Source organism: Tachypleus tridentatus, chromosome 12, assembly GCF_004210375.1.
Source record: "Tachypleus tridentatus isolate NWPU-2018 chromosome 12, ASM421037v1, whole genome shotgun sequence".
NCBI classification, from domain to species: Eukaryota; Metazoa; Arthropoda; class Merostomata; order Xiphosura; family Limulidae; genus Tachypleus; species Tachypleus tridentatus.
Window position 1 is genome coordinate 71,129,310 of NC_134836.1, and position 7,454 is coordinate 71,136,763.

The following is a 7,454-nucleotide window of genomic DNA, read 5'->3' on the forward strand; positions in this document are numbered from 1 at the left end:
CGCATTTAATTTCTTGCAATTTCGTTTAAAACAATGCATACTATATACCTAGGTATTACATGAAATAAAATATCATAATAAATGTTTTGGGTGTAATGTGTTCATGCATTGAAGTATTGTATAGTCTTGCATGTAATGCTTGAATGAAATTATTTAAAAAGGCTCACGAATTATTCCTCAACCTAATATTTTAAAATGTACAAAAGTTCAATGGCATTGTTTCAGGGGGTTTGACCAATGTATGGTAAAAATAAATATTTATTTCTTAAACAATTCTCATCAAAATAGCCCTATAGCTGGAAATTTGTGGTCTTAGAAAAACTTTAATTCCTTGTTTACTAATTCGTTAATGGTACCAGAAGTTGCTCATATCATCACAATTACTTCTTGGGTCGAATATTGTCCTTTCTTTCCCTTTGTAACCATATATTTTACTTTGAAGGTGATGGCGTTGCTCTAGATCAGGTGTGTTTCTGTTGTTGTCCTGCACGAGGTCTTTAAAGATTGTCTGCCTTCTTTAAAATGTTGTCATTTGGATATCCATCGTCTAGCAGCCTTACTGTATAGATATTTATCTCTGAAAAGGCATATTATACCTCTGCAACGAAAGCTTAATCGTTACATGGCTGTAGGAAACAACAAAGCCAGTCAGGTTATGGTCTGACCACTTTCTGATACTTATTTATTGAAAAATGTTTCTTTATATTCAATACATTACATTGTGTGTATGCAATATTTGTAGTTAGAACAGATCAACATTCAATCTCATAGCATTAAAATTTCAAAACTTTTCTCCCCCGACCCCCTAGAAATGACATGCTCTTCACGCATCGTGTACCACGTTTTTAACTGTGGCAATGATCTTACCACTCAAAAGTTTCTTTCTACAGTAATGCGTCACGGTACAGTGTTTGTTGAGCAAATAGCTACATGACGGGCTATTTGTATCGTACTCACAAGGAGTATCGAAACCCAGTTTTTAATAGTGTGAGCCGTCAGAATTACCGCTGAGCTGTTACAGTACTGTCGAATCATCAGATATTTTTCGGGAATAAAAAATTCCGGTCTTTTTATCTTTTTTGTGAGTTACTAGGATATTATTAGTTATGTATCTTTATGTTGAGAAAATAACAACAAAATAACATACAATTTTAATGTAGTATATCTGGTACAATCATAAAGTCTTTTGTGATAATTTTAGTACAAATTATCAATATTTTTAAGTTTTAACCACCTAGTTCTTTTATTAGAAAAGTCCGTATTATAAAACTATATTTAAAAATGTCATCTACTGTAAGGCTCCGTTAAAAATTCATTGATATTTTATTTTATACTAAAATTTCAAAGTAAAGTTTATATGATAATTAAGGAATACGTTATTTTCATTCTGTTCAGTGTCACTACACTATCTGGTTAAAACAGCAACAAACTCAAAATATATAATTTCCGAAAAACCACATACTACAATAATGTACGTGACAGTGCATTTTGAAAATTTATATGTAAATTAGATTTTGGTAAGCGTGAAAAGCGGTAAAAATTGTAATTAAAGCTTACAATATATTACTGCAAAAAATTTTCCAATTTAGAAGTAAATAAAAACTTGTTTATCTGAGTTATATGTATGTTTTATTCTGAACGATTCATAACGTGTTAAATGAAATATATATACATATATATGTTGTTGTTTTTGAATTAAGTACAACGCTACATAAAGTGCTGTGCTTTTCCCACTACAGGTATCAAAACCAGGTTTTAAAGTTGTAAGTTTGTAAACATACTGCTGTGCCACTAAGGGCAGATATCACAAACATCCTCTTATTAATTACAACTAACATCATAAAATTCATTACACCAGAAACTCCAGTCCAAATTATGAATTTAAGATGTTTCACTCATAACCAAAAACTTAATAATTCATATCAATTTTATTCAGTCGTTTTCAACGTACTTTTGGGAATAATATTCTTGAAGTACACTTCCTAATTTTTCTAGGTCTTCTTTACTTCTTATTACACCTTTGGGAAGGTAGCCAAGAAGTTTCTCTGCATGCTCTTTAAGCAGACGCTGTCTTTCTTCTTCAATTATTTCTTTGCGTTGTTGTTCCATTTCTTTTTGTCGTTTTTCTTCATCCTTCTCTCTTTCTGCTTCTGCAAGACGTCGAACTCGCCTTTCTTCTATGAGTCTTTCAACTTCCTTTCTGTGTTCCAGTTGTTTTAATCGACGCTTTTCTTTTGTCAGTTGCTCAATTCTGTCCTCTTCTGCATACTTTTGTAGCATAGCCTTTCTATAGCATTCCTCTTCTATCTTTTCTGCATCTCGTTTTTTTGCCTTTAACTCTAATTCTTCTTCGTGAATGTTTTTCCATTCAACACGGTGTCGAAGCTTAGTTTCTATCTCTTCTTCATCTCTTCTTCTTTGCTCCTCTTCCTTTTCTGCAACATCAAGCTCTAACCGCAATGTTTCCAACTCTTCACGTTCCTGTTTCTGCTTCTCCAAAATAGCTTGTAGTTGCTGCTGAAGTCTCTCGTGTTTTCATTTTTCAACCGTTTTCCTCTTCCTGCTCTTCTTCTGAATGTTTTGGTATGCCAGATATTCTCTTATCTCTTGGTTCTCTTTTCACACCTTTGCTTTTCCTTCTGTTCCAATTCCTGCCTCGACTTTTAAATTCCTCAAGAAATACTTTTTCTTTTTGTTGCTTATGAATCCTTTCTTCCATTTCTTTTTGGTCTTCTTCCATTATCTTTGCAACAATTTGATCTATCATAAATTTTTCATGCATATATTCCAGATAGGCAGCCTCCTTTTTCTTTTCTTGTTCTTTAATTTGATCATCTAGTTGCTTTTGGTACTGAATTTTCATCTCAAATTCTTTAACTTGTTTTTCTTTTTCCCTCATTTCAATATCTTCATTGATTTTTTCTAGCTCTTTAGACCACCATTCTTTTTCACCTTTCTGAATAGCTTTTTCGACTTCTTTTTCAGCTAACTGAAGAGCTCTTTCTTTACTCACATATGCTTCTCTTAGTTTGGATTCAAGTTCTCTTAATTCTAAACTGTTCAGACAAATTTGTTTGTGAAGCTTTTCTTCTTTGATAGCATTCTTACGCTGTCTTTCTAGTTCACAAGCAACTGCTTCTTCTTTCTTTCTCTGTTCTTCTACCATTTGTCTTCTTTTATTTTCTTCAGCCAATATTTCACTTGTTTTCTTCTCTTCTTGTTCCAGCTCCAATCTTCTCAGAAGTCGCATGTCCTCTGCTGCGTCTTGCGCGTTTAACTGATTCTCTTATACTCTGTTCTTGCTTCATTTTCTGAATCAAGTTCTGTCTTTCTTGCTCCTTTTGTGATTCTTGAAACCACATGATGTACAATAAAACATTTATGTTCTGCAATAAAGAGAAAAGCCATTTCAACTATACTTTCATATCAATAATCACTAGTTTTTGACAAAGAATACGAACTAGCACATTAACTTATGTATTTAACTTTACACATGTACACAGTATTAATGACAGGTACAGTCAACCTTCATGATTCCCTTCCATACACAAATGTCCAACCCTTTATTCTGTTTTGAATTATTTCAGTTCTAACAGTGTGAAAATTAAATATTAGTGCTAATATAATATATATACATAAAGTATAGATGCTATTCTTATCACATTTTAACTTTGAAGCTCTAAATTATTGGCAGATAAAACATATTTTTGAACTGTGAAAAATGGTAACTTATTTCACTTGTAAAACATGTTATTTTAAGAAAATTATAACTTTTTATTGAAAAGGTAATCCTGAAATGTTTAACACATAGATTGATTTTAGTGTAGATTCTATACTTCTCAAAACTTTACTTATTACTGTACCAAAATGACTTTCTCAAATTACTAATATATGAATCAAAGTACTTAAGCTAACCTGCCTTATGAAATGTTTAATTTTAAAATAGCCAAACACTCATATAACCATTTTGAATGATAGTAAAATAATTACTGGACTAATATTTAACAGAACTACTCCATTCCCCATATTAATGGAAACTTGGCCAAAATTAGCATAACCACCCCTTTTTAATGATCCTTAGTACATATATTTTGTATGCTAGCAGCAGAGTTACCAACAACATGTCCAAATAATTTATCTTTTCCAGATAGAGAAATCAAACTTAGAATTGATCCTGACCACTTGGTAGCTTTCTAGGACCTGTAACTTTTCTCACACTTAATGTGGACAGATGAATTGGTTATTTCAAAAGCTCAGGAGTAAAAATGGTTTGTTATTTTCTAACTTCAACTCAGCAATGATCAAAATGTAATCTCATATTTTCTTAAAAATCTCCCCTATAGCAACACACATATTGATAATAATTTCCGAATGTTTGATAGTATACACTCCAATACTTTAAGAGTTACTACCATTTTCTTAACCCCTGCTTCAAAAGGTGAGGAATAATTAAGGCAGATTACACAGATTTCACCACTGACTACAGCACTTCTAGTAGTGGAAACGGATGGTCTTGCAAATGGTTACCACTTTGCGAGCAGGAGCTGTGGCTAGTGCTAGTTTTTCTGTCAATAAGGTATCTTTTTCTGCCTCTTGCTAAACTTATATACATCTTTAACAATCTGTAATCAACAATGACATATATAGTGTCCTAAAAAACCTTAGATTAACCTAGATTAGATTCACGTGTATGATTTCAAAATGAAGACTATCTCGTGACATTGTTTTCATGAAATTGAGAGATGCATCCATAAATTTGAGAGACATCTAGAGTAAAATGGCCATGGTTTAATTGTAGTAATGTTTATTACTGCAAGATACACTAAGATATTTTGCAATCCATTCATAATGTACCTAGAGAAGACATATACAAAAAGACTATATTCTGTATCTTGAAATTTAATTATAGTCTTCAGAAAGTTGAGCTATATTACTGAGCAAAAGCACTGTATATCTTAGGTAAAAGCAATGAAACTCACCCAGTGCATATATCCATGGCACTGATTTTGGTGAGAACAAGACTGCATCCATTGTTTGCAGGAGACAATGTTGCTCTCCAACATTACAGATAATGTTTACCAAAGCTTTAGTACAAATCACCATTACTGGACTGCACCTTCCAGTCAAGACACACTCCTTTAGCTAAAGTTAGGCAAAGTTCGAGAAATTCACTTTGGATTCTCATTGTAAAATAGCCCGAAACATTTCTCTAATGTTGTAAAGATCCAGACATTTCTGCTTGCATTCGCACTTGCTGTCCTCAGAGTTCAAGACAAAAATAAAGTTTATCTTTCTTGGCATAAGTTAGCTGGTATTCTCTGTCATGTACTTGCTTTGTCTTCTTCTATTTTGGTGTTAAGTCCTCCCAGTTTTGGGTTTAGGTTAGAGGCAGCCTTCAAACTTTTTTGCCACTCTACAACCTGACCAGAACATGGAACAACTCTCAATACTCTGATCTTCTCACTCTGTGCATCAAGAGAGTTGAAATTTGTCTTCAGTTGATCCATCATTTCCTTTGGACGTGAGTTCACATCATCTAAAACTGGTACTCATTAACATCATCTTCTGTGTTACTGTCTGCCCAACCTCTCTTGGCTTCTCCTCGTGGTACTTCTCTTGTGCCAGCTTTGCTCTTTAACAGTAATGACTCTCTCAGCAACATTAAGCTTTCATTAACAAATGATAGTTCATGTTATTGCAATTGAAATTTCAACAAGATTTTTCTCTTTATCAATCCCTTTTGTGACTTCAAAGATAACTTTATCTTCACTTTTGGAATAAAAAACAATGTTTCTTGTTTAACTGCAATTCATTATCACAAGTTGTATAAAGTGCTTGGTGCTTTCCCTTGAGGCATTATATACATATATAATATGCATGTTTTCTAAGGCATTTTAAATGTCACTATTGACTACAGACAATTGTAAGTGTGTACATGTTTATACCAGACAGAAAATGTAGTACAAATCATAACTTCTAATCAGAAAGTGGTGGCCATTTGCATGACTAGTTGACCACATAACTATTTAGTTCTGACTGTCATCACTAGAAGTGCTTTAGTCAGAAGTAAAATCTATGTTACTAGCCAGAATTATTCCTTTCTACCCAAAGCTATCTTAAGAAAATGGTCACAAATCATACAGTATTGGAATGCATACTTTCAAACTTATAAAAACTTTTGTTAGGTATGGGTGCTACGATATGAAAGATTTTTTTTAGTTGGTTTGGAATGACCTAAGAATAGGATGTTCATTCTTTACAGAATAATTAATCTTCTTTTGTTATTTAATTATGTGTAACTTTTAGTTGTAGTAATAGTTGTACAATCACATATGGTAAAGCTGAAAGTTGTATAATAAAAACTGTTAACATATAGCATATTGTAAACAGTCTACGAAATAATAACTCTGTGGTAAATTTAATTAAACTAAATAAAAGTATATTTGTTTCGAATTAAGCACAAACATACACAACAGGCTGTGTTCTGCGGTGTAATTCCTGAGACATAAAACTAAAAGAAACCTGTAGTTGAAATTTTCTAAACTTGAACAATCATTGCTAGGTTTACTATTATTTCATTCTAGTAATATCATTAATATTGCACGTTGGCATATACAAAATAACAAGGCTAAATTTCAGTAACAGTTCGAATTTGAAATTTGTAGTTAACTTGCCGTTAGCTGATGCGAGACTAAATTTCAGAAGTTATTCCTCTACTTAAGGAGCATAATTTTCCTACTTAAATTTGAAACTAAACATTAAGTATAATATTAAAAATGATAAATTGTAAAATAAAGTATGTCACTACTAAATTTTTTCCACCTCAAACAGGATAGTTAATAGAAGATTCTGGCTACATCCGTCGTTGTTATGGCAATTGGCGCAATATATCAAGCCATCTGGCGATTAAGTATATGTCGTGTTAAAACTAGACTAACTTAACGAATCAAATATGTTACATATAAAGTAAATAGAAATAATATTAATACAGTTTATGAGAGTAAGTCAGATGATAACTATACTTCTCTGTTTGTCCTTTGCTGGCGAATCTGGTATACAAATTAGAAATTTTAATCCACGCATCTCGAATACTTAATATTATGAAATAGGCTTCAGACGAGGCTTTTGGGGAACATACCATTTTAGGATTTGTTGTATAAGAAAAATCTTGACAAACTAAAAATGTCAAGTTATCAAAATGATGAAATTTCACTCGTTTTTGAATGGATAAAAGAATGACTTAACTTCAAAATTCACAATTTTATCTATACCTCTGACATTTTCATGTACGCGAATTCATTTTTCGTTAACTGCAAACAGCAAGAACACCCTTATGTGAATTGTATTATTATCAAGGACTTAAATCTAGCCCGTACTGACACAGCGGTAAGTCTACGGACTTACAACGCCAGAAACAGGGTTTCTATACCCATGAATACCCCATCATGTAGCTT

At 32.4% G+C, this 7,454-nt stretch overlaps 1 pseudogene across 1 annotated transcript; it reads right to left on the reverse strand.

Moving 5' to 3' along the window:
- Positions 1-976: 976 nt before the first annotated feature.
- LOC143235660 (meiosis-specific nuclear structural protein 1 pseudogene) lies at positions 977-6,884 on the reverse strand (annotated as a pseudogene). The gene is made up of 3 exons (XR_013019347.1): positions 6,823-6,884; positions 2,624-3,386; positions 977-2,532 (listed from the first exon to the last, which is right to left on the reverse strand). The product of XR_013019347.1 is annotated as a meiosis-specific nuclear structural protein 1 pseudogene (transcript).
- Between the last annotated feature and the right edge of the window lie 570 nt (positions 6,885-7,454).